Raw genomic sequence first — 21,671 nt, 5'->3', positions numbered from 1 at the left:
TATAGAACTTTAAGATTTATGAAGCCTTTTAAATACGTTAATTCATTTCATCCTGACAACAACACTGTTATGTGGGAATATGGGTGTTATTATTAGCCCTATTTCATACATATACATATAGTATACTCACATTTAGAGAGACAGAGAAGAGACACAGAGAGAAACTGAGATTGAAAGGTGACTTGCCAAAGGTCACATAGCTGCTAAACATCAAATGGGATTTGAGCTCAGTTTTCCCTGATGTCAAAACCAAAGTTCTATAAACTTAATTCTCTGAAGAAAATTCCACAGTCAATTATGGGCTGGTGAAGTAAGCAGTAAGCAACAACTGAGACACAGATTCAGAGCTGGAAAGTACATTAAAAATCATCTAAATCTAATATCATGTTGAGATAAGCAAACTGAGGATCAGTGAGGTCAAATAATTTGCCCAAATTTACATAAGTAGTAAATAGCAGAACAAAGAATCAAGTCTAGATGCTATTACACTAAAATATAACACTTTTCCCACTCTACCATGCTGCCTCCTAATTTATTATTTCATTAAACAACCGTTTATTTAAAAAAGTATTGTCTAAAGTTAAAATTACTCTGAGGTACCACTTTACATCTAGTAGATCAGCTAATATCACAGAACTGAAAAACTAGAAATTCTGAGGAAATGTGAAAAAATAGGTACACTAATGCATTGTTGATGAAATTGTGAATTGGACCAACCATTCTAGAGAACAATTTGGAATTATCCCCAAAGGTATATAAAGCTATGCATATCCTTTGACCCAGCAATATCACCAATAGTTCTGTATTCCAAACAGATCAAAGAAAATTTAAGGTGATGTTTATGAGTTGGGGGATAGTTAAACAAAATTGTGTTGGAATATTACTTTGTTATAAGAAATGATGAGTGGGATAATTTCAGAAAAACCTGAAAGAATTATATGAACTGATATAAAATAAATTGAGAAGCACCAAGAAAATATTGTGCACAGGAATAACAATATTGTAACACTACAATTTTCTGTGATTTGTAATCAGAACATGTCCTGGGTATATTGAAAGTTTAAAAGTGACTTGTCTAACATGACAGAACTTTATGTCAAGAGCACGACTTAAACTTTTCTTAATTCCAAAGGCACTTCTTGATGCACAAAACCATGTTGCCAAATGAACCTAAAAATGTATCAAAACTGCTGAATTACATATATATATATATATATATATATTTCTTAAAATCTATTAAAATTAGTAAAAATATACCCCATTTAAACTTGATTTAATTGTTTACATAAACCAAATGTTTGGATTAGGGACACCAAAAATTACATGATTTGTTCATTACACAGTTGGCAATAGGTGGTTCTATGTCCTGTTGATCTAAATATATTTAACACTAAAAGAATGTTAATAAAATAACATCCTTTTATGCTTCATTATTGATAAAGCAGTAGATACTTACATAGCAATTTAATGTTTTCAAAAACCTTTCCACAAAATAATCCCAGAAGAAATGTATTTCAGGTAACATCATCTCAATTTTACAAATGAGGAGACTAAAGTTTAGAAAAATCAAATAAGTGGCTAATATTCATATACTATAAGAAATATGAATGAGAGCTGCTGAGAGTCAAAGCCAAGACTAACTCCAAGAACAATATCTATCCTCTACACCAGGATTTTTTAACCTGAGAGGAAAGGTAGGGATAGAGATAGAAATGGATATGTGTCTGTAAATATAGATCTACATCCCTAATTATAGATGTATATAGATTTATATTTCTATATACATATATAGATTTGCTAGATTTAGATAGATGTAGATCTATAAAGAGATAAATTACTGTTTCAGTATAAATTATTTTCACCATAGTCCTCAATATTTTACTTTAAATATGTAAAAAAACTATGTTGAGAAAGACTTCAGCCTAAAACAGTTTGCCGAGAGGATCTGTGTAAAAAAGAAGATTAAGAACCCCTGTTCTATACCATCCTATCTCCAGTGACTTGTGGAAGGGGAACCCCCCCCTATATATATATATATATATACACACACACACACACACACTATTCGGTATATAATTTATATACCCTATATAGAGAATGGAGAACTTGCTAACTCTAACTCCAGGTCATGAGGGTAATTTCAGATCATGAGTGTATGGCTGACTTGGAAAACTACCCTCTTATATGCTAATGCAAAAATTTCAGAAATTATACTAATAACCAAGTGGCTCAATGAGGAAGAGACAAAATGAAGGGGACAGAGAAAGAAAGAACAGAGGGGAAAAGAAATATGTGTTTCTGGTACTCAGAATCACAAGAGAGCTATCCACCTATTGTATGTTTTAAGTCCAACAATTAATGATGGTCACCTAGTAAAGGCTATAGGGGTTATGATGTGAGCTCAATAAAATAAGATCTGACTTCTACATATAAGACCTAAGAGAAGTATGAAAAGGTAAATGGGAAAGAAAAATCATAAAGGATTTAACAAAGTTAAACTGTTTACATTCCTGCATGTGAAGATACTTTTAATTCCTAAGAATTTTCTCATTATTAGGGCAATTAGAAAGAGTATACAAAGACAGAAGACAGAGGTATGAGTTGAATATGATGGAATAATATTTTAAAAATAAAATTAAGGATAAGAAAGAGTAATGCACTAGGAGAAGGGGAAAGGGAGAAGCAGGAGGGTAAATTATAAAGGAAGAAAAGAGTTTTTACAGTAAAGGGGAATATGAGGGAGACTGGGGAGCACTTGAACTTTGCTCTTGTCAGAATTAGCTCAAAGAGGGAATACTATATACACTCAACTGGGTATAAAAAATATCTAACTTATGATACAGGAAAGCAGGAGAAGGGGATAAGAAAAGGAGGGGGAGGGACTGATAGAAAGGAGGGCAGATTGGGAAAGGCCTTCGAGGATAAACAGATGAAAGAATAGGTAAAGAGAGAGAGAGAGAGAAAGAGAGAGAGAGACAGAGAGAGACAGAGACAGAGACAGATATAGAGACAGAGACAGAGATAGAGACAGAGATGGAGACAGAGAGAGACAGAGTGTAATGCCAAGCAAAGGCAATTTCCAAAGGTTCAAAATACCAGCATAGGTGCTCTCCATTTTATTCAGTGAAAAATCAAAAACAGAGAAAATCAAAATATAGCATCATTCAAAAGACAGCATTTGCCAAGTGTAATTCAATCAAGTACTACCCCACCCCTGGACATTACATTCATTTAATCAATCACAAAGTCCCACTTCTAAATTCTACTCCACCCCTAGGCTGTACATTCATTTAGTCCAACACAAAGCCCTTCTTCTCAAATGGAGATTAGTTTCCAATCATAAGTAAAGTACATGCATTTGTTCAATCACAGAGCACAAAGAAGTAAAAAGTTCCCCACCCTTGGATTACAACTGAATAGACCATCTACCCCAGAGTTACAACAAGCACACTGCATTTAATACCCAAAGAGAGGTCTTTTCTTCATCTTGACCTGAGGCAAATTCTCAGCAATCTTTGTTCCTGGGGAGACAAAGCTTAGCAAGGCCACAAGATACATTGCCAGTGTCTTCATTAATTCATCTCTGCCTGTAGAACAGTCTCAGGAACTCTGAACCAACAGCCAGGTTCCAGACCTTCTGCAACAACAGCACTGTCCTTCACCAGTGGACAGAATTCACTCTCTGTCTGCAGAACAGTCTCAGGAGCTCTAAACCAACAGTAAGGTTCCAAAACCTCTGCAACAACAGGACTGTCTTTCACCAGTGAACAAATCTGGCAAAACAACATCAAAACAGACAAAGTACCAGCATAACAGTCATGTCTCCTCAGTCCTTGGCAGCTTTGGGTGGCAGCTCTCAAAAGTCCTGGGCAATTCAAACTGGCCCTCAGGAATCCTCTCAGTCTCTCTCTGCCTCCAAAAATGCTGCTTTCAAAAAGTTCTTTTGCCTCTTTTTCTTGTGTCTCTCTAAATTTAAGTTACCAGCTCCTCCCAGTTCAGCCCTCTCTTTTCAAGTCAAGAAGTCCATCCCACAAGTGGGATTCACAAGCTCTGGGTTCTAACACAATCAAACAAAAAACCAAGCCAATACAGGGTGATCTTTAAATTCCATTACTATTACACAGAGACAGACAGAGAGACAGAGACAGATAGGGAGACAGAAAAACATGGGGGAAAATAGAATGGAGGGAAATACACTCTAATCATAACTACTAAAAAGAATTACAAGAAATTTATCTGATACATATTTCTCAAATATGTTGCTGGTAGAGTTGTGGACTGATTTCAGCATTCTGGAAAGCCACATAGAGCAATGTCCACAGAATTATTAAGCCATACATAACCTTTTGCCCAGCAATACCACTGGTCTGTATCACAAAGAGATAAAATACAAAAAAGCAAAGGACTTATATGTACACAAATATTTATAGCAGATCTTTTAGTGGTGGCAAAGGATTGGAAATAAAGCCCATCAGTTAGGAAATGACTGAACAAGTTGTGGTATATGATTGTGATGCAATACTATTGTACTATAAGAAATGCCAAGCAGGATGCTTTCAGAAAAACCCGGAAATGCTTACATGAATTGATACAGAGTAAAATGAGCAGAACAAGGAAAACACTGTACACAGTAACAGTGATATTATACAAGGATTATCTGTCAATGACAACTTTTCTCAGTAACACAATGATCTAAGAAAATGTTTAAAGGACTTATGTTGAAAAAATGCTATCTATCTCCAGAGAAAGAACTGATAGACTTTGAATGTGGATCAAAGCATACTTTTTAAAACTTTATTTTTCTTGTTTTTTGTTTTTCTATGTATTCTTTCATATCATGAGTAATACATAAATATGCTTTACATGTCTGAACATGCATAATCTGTCATACTGCTTGCCTTCTCAATAAAGGGCCAGGGGAGTGAGGGAGGAAGATAATTTGAAATTCAAAATTAAAAAAAATCTAAAACATATTAAATTTGTTTTTACATGTTATTAAGGGAAAATCAATTTTAAATAATTGTATTTTGAAAAATGAACTGTAGAAGGAAATGACAAAACCTCTCCAGTAACTTTGCCAAGGAAACCCCAAAGTAGTTCCTGAAGAGTCTGACATAACTGAGGAAAAACAACATTATATGCCAAGCACCATGCTAGGCATTTCACAAATATTATTTTATTAGATCCTCACATCAACTTTGGGTGACTGTTATGCCCATTATGCAGTTTAGGAAACCAAGGCAGAAAAAGGTTGAACAACTTACAGCCCATAAACTTCAGGTGTGAGGGATTAAGGATCTGTGAGGCAGGGAATAGTGTTAAGGTAAAAGAAGTATGTGAAATACATTCCCAGGTATAGTAAATAAGCTACTTGTTAAATTACCATATGAAACCCAGAGAGTCTTCCCCTCACAGATTGTTGTTTGTTTGTTTTACTAATAAAGAAGCCATTTTCTGCCTCATTTCTTACCTAGCCTTAATCACTGAAGGGGCACTACCTCAGTCAAACTAAGACCGGCTAAAGCTGTAGTTTAAAAAGGTTGAGTATCCTACTGCATCCATGGTGATCACTAGTCATCCTGATCTATATTTTACCATTGGACCCAAATGACTCAGGAGGAGAAAGTGAGACTAGTGACTTTGCACAGTCCTTCACTTAAAACCAATTCACTTCTCTGCCATGGCATCACCTCCCTTTCATCATCCTCTTCCATGATAAAAGAGCAAACAACCACAACAACAATTTAAAACCAAGTGCCTTCACCTCTGAGAACAGATTAGTTTCCCTAAATGAAATGTGTATTTTTCAGAAGAAGGGAATGCTGAAGTTGTATAGAAAGGTGGTTGGATCCAAGCTGATTGTTGTGGTTGGGTGGCACATTGAGGGATGACAGAAGGATGGTCTTCTTCCTTCTTCCTCATTCTTCCTCAATCACCTACACTTTGGAAGTGTCTCAAGTCCACCAAAGCATTAGGAAAGGTGAAAAATAATATGCTAAATAAATACTTCATTTAGTCAAGTGTTCTTAACAATTGGGGGTGGAGAAACTGAATGAAGTAGAGAATGTTGAATTTTTTTCCAGGATTATGCCAGTTTTTCTTTTCTTTGTTTTTGTTTTGTTTTCTATACCATAGCAGGACAATTTGCTAGCACTTCTACTAGTTTTTTGATGGTGACCCTGAGCAGAATGAATGCAGTCAGGGAATTTTATAAAATCATGGTTCCCCTAAGACCTTCATTGGAGGGATTTCCACAGCTTCAGGCAAAATCTATGCCTCCCTGAAGCAGGTATGCAGTAAAGCAATTAAGCCAACTTTAGTTTGATTTCTCTAGAATGATATACTGACAGATGACCTGAGTACCAGACACATCCAATTCCATTAGTACACTTCTATTAGACAAGAAACATTCCCAGAATTCAAAGCTAATTCATTCTTGCCAGTAGGAGCTACTAACCCCAGCTTATAATAGGGAAGATTTCATTAACCAGCAGCAGACTTTATGGACAATATTTTTGTGGTTAACAACAGCAATAGCAATTGATGTAGTTATTTACAAAATAGATTTCCAAAGTGACAATAAGAAAAATAAAAAACCTGGCAAAATTACTGGCAAATTGCTCAGTATTTCTTCTCAGTAGCTTGGCCCAGCACTGTTCTTGAAACAAGGAAGGAAACAATTGCAGGGCACAAATAGATCCCAATTTTCTAAAGTTAATATTCTCCCATATGAGCTAAACTTCACCTCCCCCCAATAAATAAAATTTGTGAGATTATACTAAATTTAAGAATATTCAGGGTAATGTAAAGAATGTTGAAGCAAAATATTTTCCTGAAACTCAGTAACAAAAGTTAACAGTATAAATATGTATGATATTTATATATGTATGTATATATGTGTATATGTGTATAAATGTACACACATATATATGTGTTTATATACACATATAGCTACATATACACATACATGCCTCCATACACACACACATATAGTGTTTAACTTGGAGTTGGTGGGAGGTTAGACAGCATAGGTAGCCTAGCAAAATGGTTTGCCAAAAAAAAAAAATTAAACTATATAAAGTGTAGGTTGATTACATTGCTGACATTAAGGATAATCTATTGTGGAGTAGTTCTAAGAGATGAAATTCTACTCAGCATGAATAAAAATAGAAGAAAATACTAAAGGATTTATTATTCTGAACAGCCTTACACAAATATAGTGTACTACCTGAGTCATCCTTTCCAGCTCAGAGTCTAATACCTCCTGATTAGAACTGACACAACAACCTTCTTTCCCATGAACACATTTTAGGATTAGGAACATGTAACTATAAATTTGAGACAGCAGTCAGAACTACCAAATTAATATTAGCTCTTAAATGTTTAATACCTGATTTTGTTAAAAATGGGAAATATGGAATATTAATTTCTATTTTAAATGTTAACAAGTTCTTTTATGATAACTAGAATTCACTTCTTACTAGATTTGAGATTTTGAACTAATCACTTAATCTGTCCATGCCTCAGTTTTCCCAGAGGTAAAATGAGAGGTTAAGATCACAATGACCACCAACGTCCCTTTTACCCATTTAGCCCTAACATTCCATGACACTGTGAATCTACTTTAAAAAAAAATTCTAGTTTCAGGTACTGGATATTTAATATTGTCCAACTTATCCCCCCCAAAAAACTAGATTAGTATATTCGGGCATATATTTTGCTGTATAAAAATCATCATCATTTCCCTAAATAGCTCCATATATTTTCAGATACATGTGTTCTACATTCTATTTCAAGTGATATCCTTTCAAGTAACAATTAATAGAGGCTGTATATGAATTCCAAATACTTTATTGAACTATTCTAACATCAGTAGTGAAAGATAATCATCTCTGCTGCCATTCCAATGGCTTACAATCAGAAGTGTTGCTACAAGAACTCAAATCAATCACATAATTTACATACATAGTGGAATTTTACTCCCAAATTAGTGTCAATCTTTCCTATCACCTTCTCAAAATATACTCAAGAGATAAGTGTATAGATATTTTTCCACAGATATATCAGGATGTTGATATAATAACTCATTAGATTATGATTAATCTACCAACATTGTTAGGCCACAATCCCAGTTTACCAATTGCTCATAAAGTACAAGTCAATAAAGGGCAGGAAGTGGCTGGCACAAATGAAACTTCTGATGAGAGCCTGCTTAACTGTTTCTGATGTGTCTTTTTATATCTAGGACTCTTTGTTATAAGTATGCTACCTAAGTAACTAAGCAGAAATATGCTGGAGTGGTGGAGGGACATTACACAGAGCTTCATCCACATTGACAACTCAGAGAATGCTGTTAACTTACTAAACAACTGGTGAGAGAACTAAGAAAGAAATAAGATGAGGACTAAATCTTGCAGTCATTGATTATTTTAGGACATCCAGATCAAGTAATATTCTAGTCCTCATTTTCTCAGATGTAAAAAAGGATAATAATTTTATGTTTCCTGCCTTTATTTTATTATGAATCTCAGAAATAATGTTGAAAACATTATGTATTGTGCTATGTGGTTTAATGTTTTTTGTTTCCTTAAAATACATATAATTCAGAGTTATATATCACACATTTTTATTTATTATGTGAAAGCATTTTGTGAAGCACTCAGGATTTCTGCACACACGGCAAAAGCTTTGTAGATTATATACACATCTGGAAACTCCAGAGAGCATATGATCTACTTGCTAAACATGCACCTTTTTGTATAAGGCTATAAATAGTGAAAGAAAGAGATAGCATTCTGCACAAGATGTCACATATTTGAAGAAGCAGGATTGATCAAAGAAGAAATGGAGTCTCCCCCTAACTTCTGACTGTAATTACCTCCAATTCTCTCTCACCCACTTTTACCATTTTGGTGATTACTATCAGATACTATTAATTTGATATAGACTCACATATTTGCCCACACTGGCAAGTCTGCCCCAGTGTTGAATTGCTTCCTACTTAAGGCTAAAACAAAAGGTAAAATGAAGACAATTCTATTTTATAAAATATTCAGATATCCATATCATTGACCTTGTTACAAAATGCCCCTCTATTTCCCCTCTCCTTCCTTACTCCTCTCTTACTACATGCATCAGTTCCTTTTAATAGTGAAAATGTCCAGATGAGTAATCAGCTGGAGCTCATAATGTTACCATGCTATGAATTGTCTTGAAGTTTTGTGCTTTACCTAATATTTTATAAATAATCATTGAAACTCTAAAAAATAACATCTATTTTCTAAGATAAATTAATTATAATAGGTACAAACTTATATTTTTATATTTTTTCTTGCAAAAAAATCTTTTCATTAATATAAAATGAAATATGTTAAGCACATATGAGGCAAATATGAAGTTCAAGGAGAGATGCAGAAAGGATTTATGAAAGAAATGGCATTTGATTTTTGATTGAAAAAGATTGTTATGTCTTCAAAATACAGACAATGATCTTGGACTAGAAGATAGGAAATGAAGATACATCATTATATTATAGATCTAAAGTACAGTATAAAAAACAATTGAGAAGACGCAATTGTTTTGTCGGCAAACAACTAGTGATATACTTTGGTTTTGTAATTAGAAACATTCTTTGTGTTACATCTATTTCTACATTTTGAAATACCTGTCAAATTTTGGTCTTATCAATGTTGGCTTAAAAATGTGTTAAAATAACTTTAAATTATATAATAGAAATATTTTTTTCTTTACAAAATCTTGAACTCAAACTTTACAACTTCTATCTAAGAATTTCATTGCTAACAAAGAAATAATCATAAAATAGAGAACTGGTTAGGACCTAAGAGATTATTTAGTACAATCCCTTTAGTTTCACATTAAGAAAGCAAGATCTAGAGACATGATGTAAGTTCTCTGAGGCTCCCTAGATGGCAAATAGCAAATGAGGATTCTAACCCAGAATGTCTGCTTCTACTACACCATACTGCCACCTTAGTAACATTACAATGATAAACATTTTCTGTTTCAAATGGGGCATTATATTAATCAACATAATAAATAATTACAATCTCTAAAAAAAAGTATAGCAGTATTACTATTATTCCAATGGAATCTTTTTCTATATCTTAAACAAATTCTTATTCTTATTCACTCTGTGGACATTTCTCAAAAGGTGGGGCAGTTAAAAAAATTGATAGGAAAGTGGATAACAATGTATTAAGATGTATATCCTGGCATTCTAAGATCCCGTTTATCTCTTTTGAGGAAGACGGGATTCAAATTGCTTTCATTAGAGGAGCAATAAATATGTTGTGGAAAATGAGCAGGGTACTTATCAGGAGGCTTCTTGATTTGCATTTGCTAAATAATCGAGCTGTTCTGTTTGCTAGCTACTTATGAGCTACAAAGAGAGAGAGAGAGAGAGAGAGAGAAAGAAAATCATTCAGATAAATAACTCTGAGAGCTTTTGAAAGCTAGAATTTAAAAGAAAAAAATAAGTTTATCCTAAAGATGTCAACTCTGCTGTGCTACTTTTCAAACAGAATGGAATATACTGCATACAAGTTAAGATCCAGGAAACACATTGTCATCAATGAGTTTTAGTTCTGCCCACACCTGCTACTTCGTCAAGCAAAGTGAAAGACTGCTCTCTGGATAAATGATCAATTCTTCAACACAACACTGCTTTAGCCACCCTGCTGTTACTGTTTAAGGATTGTGATTCCAATTAAGCAGTAAATCTTTATGGTATCACATCTTCAACAGTCAATTAATGTCTTCAGGAATTCCTGCAATGTTTTAGCATTATTATTTAGGGAAAAAAAAAAACATTTACTTCAAGCTCACAATGCAAAGTAATCATATTTGAGTGGTAAATATAAACATTTCCCTCCACGTGGTAGACTGAATAGCAAGAAATTGCTGTAAGCATGAATGTCCAATGAACATCAAATCTGTACAATATGAGATATAAAGTAACACATTGTAATGGTGTTAACTGCCTGCTAAATCTTTTATAACATAAAAAAATAAACTTTTGTTTCTGATGTTACTCTGCACAGTTTATTGTAAGGATGCTTCTTCTCATAATAAAGTATTAAAACATATACTAGCTATAAGATCCAAATCCCAGCATAGATTTTACCTTATTAAAACAACTTTTCCTTTAAAAAATACAATTCTGATGTCTAAATCATTGATTGTTAAGCAACCATATTTGTATTCTGTATCTTTCTTTAATTAAGTCTGCAAAATATTTTAGCAAAAATAGGGCTATTGCAACAGTAAACAGTTGTATCTCTTCATTCCAAGTGAGAAAGCAATTTAAAATTTTACTCTGGGTGACAATCAATTCCCAGCATTTCAAATGTACAGATTTTACTATGATCTTAAAATTTCAAATTTCTATTAGAAATAAATGTATGGTTTCAAAGTTTTGAGAAACCTTCTCCATGAAGAATAAATATATTAATAATGCTTATTTGGCCAGCAAACTTGGGAAACCTGAGTGCTACATTTCCCATTCACTTGTGGGAGAAGAGGGAGAGACTTGAAAAGAACTGAAAATTTGAGACAGTTAAAATTATTAATATAAACAGGACACACCTGCTTTTTAAATATTTAAATTTATGCTGACATTCCTATCTATAAATCAGAAACTATTGTAGGAACCCAAAAGATACTTTGAAAATATTACTAAACATGTATTGATTAGCATTTTTAATGATCCTGAACAGAATTTTTAAAAAGCTTAAATTCTCTCTTTTATTTTTTCTGCCTAGCTGAACAAGATTTTTTTAATGTCCTCAAGAGAAAAAAAAGATGCAAAACAAGGTAGTTCACTTTAAGTCTGCAAATAGTTATTAATTGCCTACTATAGATGAGGTAGGTATTAATTCAAGGAACTACACAGGCAAAAATGAAATAAGCTCTAAATCAAACAGCTTATAATGTTCTATTATGTTCCCTTGCCACAACATGCAAACAATGAGGTAAAGAAAAAAAAATACACAAATGTGTGTGTGAGAGAGACAGACAAAGAGAGAGAGAGAGAGAGAGAGAGAGAGAGAGAGAGAGAGAGAGAGAAAGAGAGAGGGGGGGAGGGAAGAAAGAGGGAGGCAGGGAAGTAGAGAGGGAGGGAGAAGAGGGGGAGACAGGGACAGAGAGCTCATTATTTTAGGAATTAGGAAAGATCTTGAGTAGAAGGTGGCAACTGAGTTGCACTTTAGATGATCCTATGGAATCTATAGGGAGTGTTAAGAAGGAAGTCCCTTTCAGATTTGTGCATTCACTTATGCCAAGGTGATCATGCAAAAGGATCAGAGAGCAGGTTGGTTAGACTGGAGAGTAAATGAAAAGGAGGCATATAAAATAAGAATTCAAAGGTAGATGGATGCCAAATTATGGAGGACTTTAAATGTCAAGATAAGTTTTGTGTTTTGTTTTGTTTTTCCCTAAATTGCTGTGGTTCACTTATATCTGATTCTTCATGATATCATTTAGGGTTTTCTTAGTATAGATACTGGAGTGCTTTGCCCTGTCCTTCTCCAGGTCATTTCTACAGAAGGGTAACTGAAGCAAACAGGGTTGAGTGACTTTTCCAGGGTCACACTGCTAGTATGTGTCTCAGACTAGATTTAAACTCAAGATGAGTTTAGATGAGTCTTCCAGAATGCAAGTCTAGTGAACAGTTTTGGATAAGGGGGGTGATATGATCATATCTTACATTGGTGGTTGTTTATAATACATGTTGAAAAGAGGAGATGGATAACAATGGAAAGATGATTGTAATATTTCAAGTAATAGGTGATAAGGATAAAAATTAGGCGAAAAACTAGGAAAGTGAATCAAGCATTGCTGTGTAGATTCATGTACAGGAAGAATTAGTAGCTGATTTAACTGAAGGAACAAAGGGTTTTGAGGACAAGAAAATAAGTTCTGTTTGCTCATATTGAGCACAAGGTGCCTGCAAAATATTCACCTAGAATCGCAAAGATATATTAGGTCTATTTGAAAAGATGATTAGGGAAAAAGTAAAAGAACCTATGTGTTCTAAAAAAAGACCCATTCATAGCACCTCTCATTGTAGTGGTAAAGAATTGGAAAGTGGGGATTATCATAAAATTAGGAATGGAAGAAGAAGCTGTGGTACATGACTGTATTGGAATCCTACTGAGGTATAAGCATTGATGAGCTTGATCTCAGAAAACATGAACAGACTTGCACAAAATACTGAATGAGCAGAACACCAACGGAACATTGTATATAGTAACAGTAATATTTAAGTAAAATTTAAGAACAACTCTAAGTGAATAAGTCATTTTGACTATTATTAATACCCAACTTAACTTAAAAGGACATATGAAGGAAGAAGAATCTTCATTCAGAGTAAGAACTGATACAGAGAAGTATACATGAAATGATTTTGAATACACACATATACATATTTGTGTCTAATGGCAACCATCTCTATGGTGGAGGGGGGAGAAAAAAGGAAAACACAAAGAGAAATTTACATGATAACTTTGTTATATATTTAAAAGGAATCAACAATTGTACATGATAGATTTGCAGTTTCGTGTGCAATTATGTTTTTATTATTATTATTATACAATTTTCCAGAAATGCTTTTTTTATTCCACAAGCTAAAAATAAAATATTTTTTTTTTTAAAAAGAGCAACAGTGACAGAATAATAGTATTTGAGAGTTGGAAGGAATCATCTAGTTCAACCCATATACCAGCAGGCATCTGGTATAATGTGACTAGAGTCCAGGAGAGAGATTGTAGCTGGGTATATGGACATAGGGATTTCCTTTTTTATTTTCCTCTGAAAAATAATTTTCTTATTCTTTTTCTTTTCTTTCTTTGCCATTCAAAGCCTTTGTTTTCTTTCAAATTTATGTAGCATTTCATTTTTCCCAATTATACATGTAAATAATTTTTAGTATTTGTTTTTAAAATTGTGAGTTCCAAATTTTCTCCCTTCCTCCTCTACTTTTCCTCACTGAGAAGAGAAACAATTCAATATAGGTGATACATGTGTAGTCATGCACAACTTTTCCATATTAGTCAGATTGTAAAAGAAAAGAGAAACCAAAAATAAACCTCAAGAAAAATAAAGTAAAAATATATCTCAATCTGTATTCACACATCAACAGTTCTCTTTCTAGGGATTGATACAATTTTTTATCACAAGTCCTTCAGAGTTGTCTTAGCTGTATTGCCAAGAATAGCTGTTATTCATGACTGATAACATTGCTGTTACTTTGTACACAGCACATTTCACTTTGCATCAGCTTATAGAATTCTTTCCAGGTTTTTCTTGAGAGCATCCTTCTCATTATTTCTGACAGGATAATAATATTTCACCAAAATCTCACACCACAGTTTGATCCATTACCCAAGAGATGGGAATTCCCTCAATTTCCAATTTTTTGCCACCAGAAAAGAACTGCCATAAATATTTTTGTACACATATGTCCTTTTCCTTTTTGTATTTCATCTCTTTTGTGATAAAGACCTAGTGGTATTGCTAGGTCAAAGAGTATGTGTGATTTTATAGCCCTTTCAGCATAGTTCCAAATTGCTCTATAGAATGATTGAATCAGTTCACAACTCAATGCATGTGTGCCTCATTTTTTCCCACACCCCCTTCCCCATTTGCCATTTTCCTTTTTTGTCCTGTGAGCCAATCTAATAGATATGAGGTAGTACCTCTGAATTGTTTTAATTTGCATTTCTACAATCAATGGTGTTAGAATTTTTTTTCATATGACCATTGATAGCTTCGATTACTTCATTGGAAAACTGTTCATATTTTTGGATCAATTATCAATTGGGAAATGGTTCTTATTTTTTATATATTTGATTCAGTTCTCTATATGTTAGAGAAATGAGCCTTTATCAGAGAAACCTGCTTCTAATTTTTTTTCACAGTTATAATTGCTAACTGTATTTCTCTCCATCCTATTCCCCACTTCAAGATTATTTTCTCCCTCTTCTTTCACCCTGTCCCTCCTCAGAAGAGTTTTGTTCTAACTGTCTCCTTCCCCAATCTGCCCTCTCTTCTAACATCCCCCATTCAATATTCCCTTCCAACTTTCCTGTAGGGTAAGATAGATTTCTATATCCAATTGAGTGTGTATGTTAATCTCTCTTACAGCTAATTCTGATGAGAGTAAGGTCCACTCACTGCCCCTCACTTCCCCTCTCTACTCCTCTGTAAAAGCTTTTCCTTGCCTCTTTTATTTGAGATAATTTACATAATTTTATCTCTCGCTTTCCCTTTCTCCCAATATATTCCTCCCTCTCGCCTTAATTTTATATTTTTAGATATCTTTCCTTCATATTCAACTCACACCTGTGCCCTGTATATATATATATATATATATATATATATATATATATATATATATATATATACCTTCTAACTGTCTTCATAAGGAAAAAGTTCTTATGGGCTAAAGGTATCATATTCCCATGTAGTAACACAAACAGTTTAACGTTATTAAGTCCTTTATGAGTTCCCTTTCCTGTTTACTTTTTTATGTTTCTCTTGAGCCCTGTATTTGAAAATCATACACACACACACACACACACACACACACACACACACACACACATAAATTTAGCTCTGGAATTTTCATAAAAATTGCTACAAAGTTCTCAATTTCATTAAATATCCATTTTTTCCTTTGAAGGAATATATTCAATTTTTCTGGATAGGTGATCCTTGATTGTAATATGAGCCTTTTTGCCCTCCAGAATGTTACAATACAAGTCTCCCAATACTTTAAAGTAGAAGGTGCTAAATCTTGTGTTATCCTGATTGTGGTTCCATGACACTTGAATTGCTTCCTTCTGATTGCTTGCAACATTTTCTCCTTCACCTGGGAGCTCTGGAATTTGGCTATAAAATTCCTGGGAGTTTTCATTTTGGTATCTCTTTAAGCAGGTGATCAGTAGAGTCTTTCAATTTCTATTTTACCCTCTATTTCTATTTCACCTGAAATTTTCCTTGATAATTTCTTGAATGATAATGTTTAGATTCTTTTTTTATCATGGTGTTCAGGTAGTCCAATAATACTTTTTTTTAATAGTTTTTTTTCCCAATTACATGTCAAAATAATTTCTAACATTCATTTTTATAACATTTTGAGTTTCAAATTCTTCTCCCTCCCTTCCTCTTAAAATAGTAGGCAATTTGATAAAGATGTGCTATCATGCAAAACATATTTCCATATTAGTCACAGTTGTGAAAGAAAAAATGCTTTGATATGCATTCAGAGTCCATCAGTTCTTTACCTGGATGTGGATAGCATTTTCCATTGTGAATCCTTTGTACTTTTCTTGGATCATTGTGTTGCTGAGATAGTTAAATAATTCTTAGAAATTGTCTCTCCTTTTTTTTACTTTCCAGGTCAGTTATTTTATCACTTTCACGTTTTCTTTTCTTTTTGTCATTCTTTTGACTTTTGTTGTTTCGATGTCTTATGGAGTCATCAGTTTACACATGCCCAATCCTACTTTTTAAAGTTTCTTCTCTTTAGTGAATTTTTATTTATATTTTTTTCATTTGACTCTCTCAAAGAATTTTTATGACTTTCTTACCATTTAGCCTATTCTGTTTTTAAAGGTTTATTTTATTCAGTATTTTTTGTGGTTCCTTGACAAAGCAACTGATTCTTTTTTTTTTAATGATTATCTTTCCTCTTTCTCATTTCTTTTCTCAATTTTTCCTATAAGTCTCTTATTTGATTTTTAAAATCCTTTTTGAACTCCTCAATGGCCTGAGACCATACACATTTTTCTTTGACGTTTTCATGTAATTTTTTGATTTCATTGTCTTCTGATTTTTTGTTTTGATCTTCCTTGATAACATAGTAACTTTCTATGGTGAGCATCCTTTGTTGTTGTTTGCTCACTTTTCCCAGCCTTTCAACTTTAGGTTAAAGTTGGGCTCTGCTCCCAGGGTTAAGAAGCTTTCCCAAGCTTCATATAACTAGTTCTGTGGGTGAGTAAGTTTTCAGTTTTTCAAAGGTGGTATGATTTAAGAATGAGTGTTGTCAGTGCTGTCCTGCCCTGTGCTCCTAGTCTGTGAGTAACCCACAAGTACTCTTCTACCCTCAAACTATGTTCTGTGTTCCCACTCCTACTAGTGCTTCTATACAACCTGTGATGGTGAGCCATGTGTGGGCAATACAACAAAGTCCTGCTCCCACTGACAGCAAAGAATCCCCACCTCCTTCAGGTCATTTGTCTAAACTCTTTCAATCTGTTAGCTGAAAGCTACAGAAGCTACCACCCATTTAGTGGTCCATAAGACATGCTGCTGGCTTACTGGGTTGCAGTCTCTGCTGGTATGGCCTGCACTGGACCAGACTAGACTGTGCTTTAGTCTCACCCCAGTGAGGCAGACCTTTCTTATCAATCTTCTAAGTTGTCTAGAAAATTGTTTCAGCCCATTCTTTTGTTGTTTCTACTGCTTCAGAATTAGCTTTGAGGCATTATTGTAATATTGTTTGGAGGTGAATTTGGGTGACATCAGGTGAGGTCCTGCTTTTACTCTACCAACTTGTCTCTATCCCCTCTTATGACTTTCAAAAGCTCAGAAACTCTGAGACCCCAGTGATAGAGATAGAATAACAAAGCAAAGAGTGTTGGGCTGAAAATGTACTCTACCTAGGTTTTTAAGTCCCATATCAAGAAAATTAGATATAAACAGACTGATTTTACATGCTACACACAAAGTACCAATCAGTTCCCTATTTATGCAATAACAGAAGCAAAACCCCTCTTCCTAGCTCCAAACATTGGTTGTATGGAATCTTGGAATCTCTAGGAAGTATTATAGAATCAGTTCTAGAGAAGGTATTCTGTTGCCACAGTCTCCAAGAAGTTGAGGACTAAAATCTGATAGACATCAAGGAGCTTATAATATAGTAGGGAAGAAAAGATTAACACAAGTGAAATAATTATCAGACGATACAGTATATAACTTTAGGAGGATTTCATTTGAATTTTTGAGCTTCAACATGTTGGTAAAAGTAATTATTGAGGAAGATTAGGTGGGCAGTGTAACAGAAAAAGAATAGTCTTCAATGAGGGAGAATGTCAGTGATGAGAATGTTTAGCAATTGTAGAATGAGATGGAATACAAAACTCAGAATACATTATGTCAGAAATTGAAATATAGGGGTGGCTAGGTGGCACAGTGAATAGAGCACCAACCCTGAAGTCAGAAGGACCTGAGTTCAAATCTGGCCTCAGACACTTAACAAGTACTAGCCATAGTGACCTTGGGCAAGTCACTTAACCCCAATTGTCCTGCCTTCCCCCCTCTAAAAAGCAAAAAAATAAAAATAAAAAAGAGATATAAATATCAGAGGGAAGTACATACAGATGGTAATTAAAATTTTCATTACTTAACTACTTCAGTCTCTCTTCAAAACTTCATAGTCCTTCATTCTGAAACACATGCATGCACATACACATTCACACATTTTTCTTTGGCCCTGTTGTCAAACTTCTCAAAGAAATTAATTACTCCTTTTCCCTCCATTTTCATATCACCAGGTTCTACATTCTATTAGAGCTAAAAAACAATAATCTTACATCCTCCTCTCATAGATTAGAAAACTAAGGCTCAACAGGTTAAATGATTGACTCTAAGCCAAATCATACAAAAGGGAATTCTGGAGAAGAAAGACAGATTTCTTGAGTTCCTAGAGATTGTTCTTACCTCAATATAAATCTCTTATGCCCCCTGAATATGAGTTATCACCCTCAACTATCCTATTATAATAACATTTTCCATTCTAAAATCAGTGAACTTATTATGTTTTATTTCCCCTTGACATCTATACCTCATAGCATAAACATAGTAATTCTCTTGCTGGATAGAAGGGTATATCTGTTTTCAAGACTTTTGGTACATATATACAAACTTTTTCAGAATGATTGGAAGATTAATTCATTACTCCACCAACAGTATATTAGCATGCTTATATTCCCACACTAATTCAACAATCATCATTTTTTAATCTTTACTAATTTGATTGGTATTAAAATTGAGAGATTTTTAATGTTCATTTCTCTCATTATTAATGATTACAAGGAATTTTTACAGGGTTGTTGACATCTTGTAAGAATTATTTTACACATTTCACAGGTTAGAAATTGGAGGTTCAAGACTTCAAGTGGAAAATCAGGATTAGTTCATTGTCTAGAATCATGCCAGATTTTAAGTAAAAATACACAAATGTATAATATTCATAATCTCTCACCGGGAGTGTCAATATAATTTTACAACATGGATAATAGCTATGTTAACTGAAGGAAGACCTTTTTGAGCTTAATTGATAAAGATCGATAAAGATTGATTCCATTATAAAAGTAGGGTAACATAAAAATGTGTGTTCTTTTCTATTCTATAAAATGGGAATAATAAAGTTTTCACTTTGTTTATTACATTACTGTTGAAACAACACAATTTCCAAACCTTAAAATGTTATAAAAAGTTAATAATACAATTTTCAGAGAAAGGGTCAACCTGCATTATTAGAGGGAGATTTCTCCTCTGGTATTTCCCCATCTCAATGAAACCACAGGACATGTCACTTTCTCTATCCCCATTTCTAGCATTACCTTAATGAGAAAAATAATATTGAGGAGTAAAGGTCCAAAAGATAATGCATACAAGTTATTTTGTTAATGCCTCATTTTAATCAATAACAATTCAATTTATTTAAATAATATTTTAAAGGTGCATAGTGTGCACAGAAAAGGCATGGATAGAAGAAAGTCTGGGTGAATCATGAAAAGAGAATGAAAGAAATTGGATGGATAACCTGAATTGAAATCTTTATCCATGAAGTATTAAAAGATCTAGAGAAAGTCTTTAGTACATTGGAAAGATACAGCAAAAAAGATTTATGGAATGCCATGGAAAAGAAATTTACAGTTTGATCAGGTGGAAATAGGTAGCAAACTGAATCCTTGGGGGGAGATAGACATATTGATGAATTTTAGATTCAATGAAATATTGAAGCAGTTGAAAATTACCTCACAAAAAAAGTAAGGATAGGAAATATAAACATAACAGGGCTTTATTTTGAGAAGCCAACACCATACTCTGTTTTACAAACTTCCTTTGTCAATATCTCTGAACCTAATATTTTCACATTATTTGGGGGAAAACAAATGGAACAATTTAAAACATTGTCTTCATGTTATATTAGATGTGTTCCTTCTGAAAAATATGCAGAAAATTGTGCTAATTTCCCTTTCTGAAATGACTTGAATTTTTACAGCTTAACACAAGCTAAGAAATTTGATCCAGGAGTCTTTGAACCTAGGTACTCTAACAATCTGAGGCTATTACCTAACCTATGAAGCAATTTTTTAAATGAAGTAACAAAGACAAATTTCATGATTGAGCTTAAATAATCAAGGAGGAATTAAATTGTATCTTTGGAGTAAAAAATGAAATATAAAATTTACAATAAGGTTATATTAGGGTATTAAAAGCATAGAATTACAGTGATTTCTCCCTACCCTACTTCAACCCCAACATAGAATGTGGTACTACAACTATTTATTGGTTTTTATTCTATTTTTGTCAGGTCAGAGACACTGTAAACTACGGTGTGTATTTTTTATTTACCTAAGCTGCTGCCACTCCATATATATATATATATATATACATATGTATATGCATAAATACCTGGGAATCTAGGATGCAGAAAATCAGAAAAATATGTGTATTTGCATGTTGTATGTGTGTGTGTTTCTGTGTCTGTGTATTGAGCAGGGAGATTCAGAGAATCACAAAAGTTCTCAGTTAGACAAGACCACAGCCTCCTTCTTGTCCAATTCAAAATGAAAAAAAAAAAAACCCCTGAGTATAAAATATTCAACAAGTGGTCATCTAAATCTCCAAGGAGGGGAAGCCTAACAATTCTTGAAGTGGTCCATTCTACTTTTAGACAGGTCTAATTCTTAGTGTTGTTTTTTTTTTCCTTGACATCAAGACAGGCAGAAGAATAAAGGGAATATTAAATTATACATTCATGGATCAGCTCAAAGGAAAAGGCCAACATAAGGGAACTGAGGGGCCACAGTAATGAAGGAAGGAAAGGAACCATAGAGAAATTGGGTAACATGGTGTGTTGTTGAGGTTATAGGGGATAGTGGAGAAGATAGAAAGTATCAATCACACACAAAAAGCGTTTGCAAAGGTTAGAATTGAGGGGGATACTTTGCAATGAAGAAGAAAAGGAAAGCATAATATATCTGATATGAACATGGATGTTTTAAGATCTTTCCCTAAAATATAGAGGAAATTAGACATAATTTCAATCCATTTGTAGAGTAGGAAAGGAATAGATCAATAGTATCTGACCATTATTTCAAAGGAAATATAGAACATTATATTAAGTATACAGCACTCCTCATTCCAAATATTCCTAGAATGAGTGAAACACAATTATAATTTTTTAAAGTTAACAATGAACATGAAAATCATAGTCCATTTCACCAATCACTTAGGCACCATAAGTTCAAAGAAGATGGTGAAAGAATATCTATTAATTTTTGTGATACAATTCCTTGTGGAAGGAAAGATGGAAGGAAGGAAGGAAGGAAGGAAGGAAGGAAGGAAGGAAGGAAGGA

General features: G+C 33.7%; 1 protein-coding gene and 1 long non-coding RNA gene across 3 annotated transcripts in view; one reads left to right on the top strand and one right to left on the bottom strand.

Annotated features, from left to right (window-relative positions):
* MMP16 (matrix metallopeptidase 16) overlaps window positions 1-21,671 on the bottom strand; it is a 433,355-nt gene that overhangs the window by 163,320 nt on the left and 248,364 nt on the right. The gene's annotated exons all lie outside the window — the stretch shown is intronic.
* LOC138160145 (uncharacterized) overlaps window positions 12,346-21,671 on the top strand; it is a 440,030-nt gene continuing 430,704 nt past the window's right edge. The window contains exon 1 of the long non-coding RNA XR_011168089.1: window positions 12,346-13,681. This is a non-coding gene — a long non-coding RNA (uncharacterized lncRNA). The remainder of the gene's footprint in view (window positions 13,682-21,671) is intronic.

The sequence above is a fragment of the Petaurus breviceps genome, unplaced genomic scaffold (genome assembly GCF_028583685.1).
Source record: "Petaurus breviceps papuanus isolate PSGF00001 unplaced genomic scaffold, PetGlider_PUasm1.0 179, whole genome shotgun sequence".
NCBI lineage: Eukaryota > Metazoa > Chordata > Mammalia > Diprotodontia > Petauridae > Petaurus > Petaurus breviceps.
The sequence above is the reverse complement of the archived record's forward strand: the minus strand, read 5'-3'. Positions and strand labels throughout refer to the sequence as shown.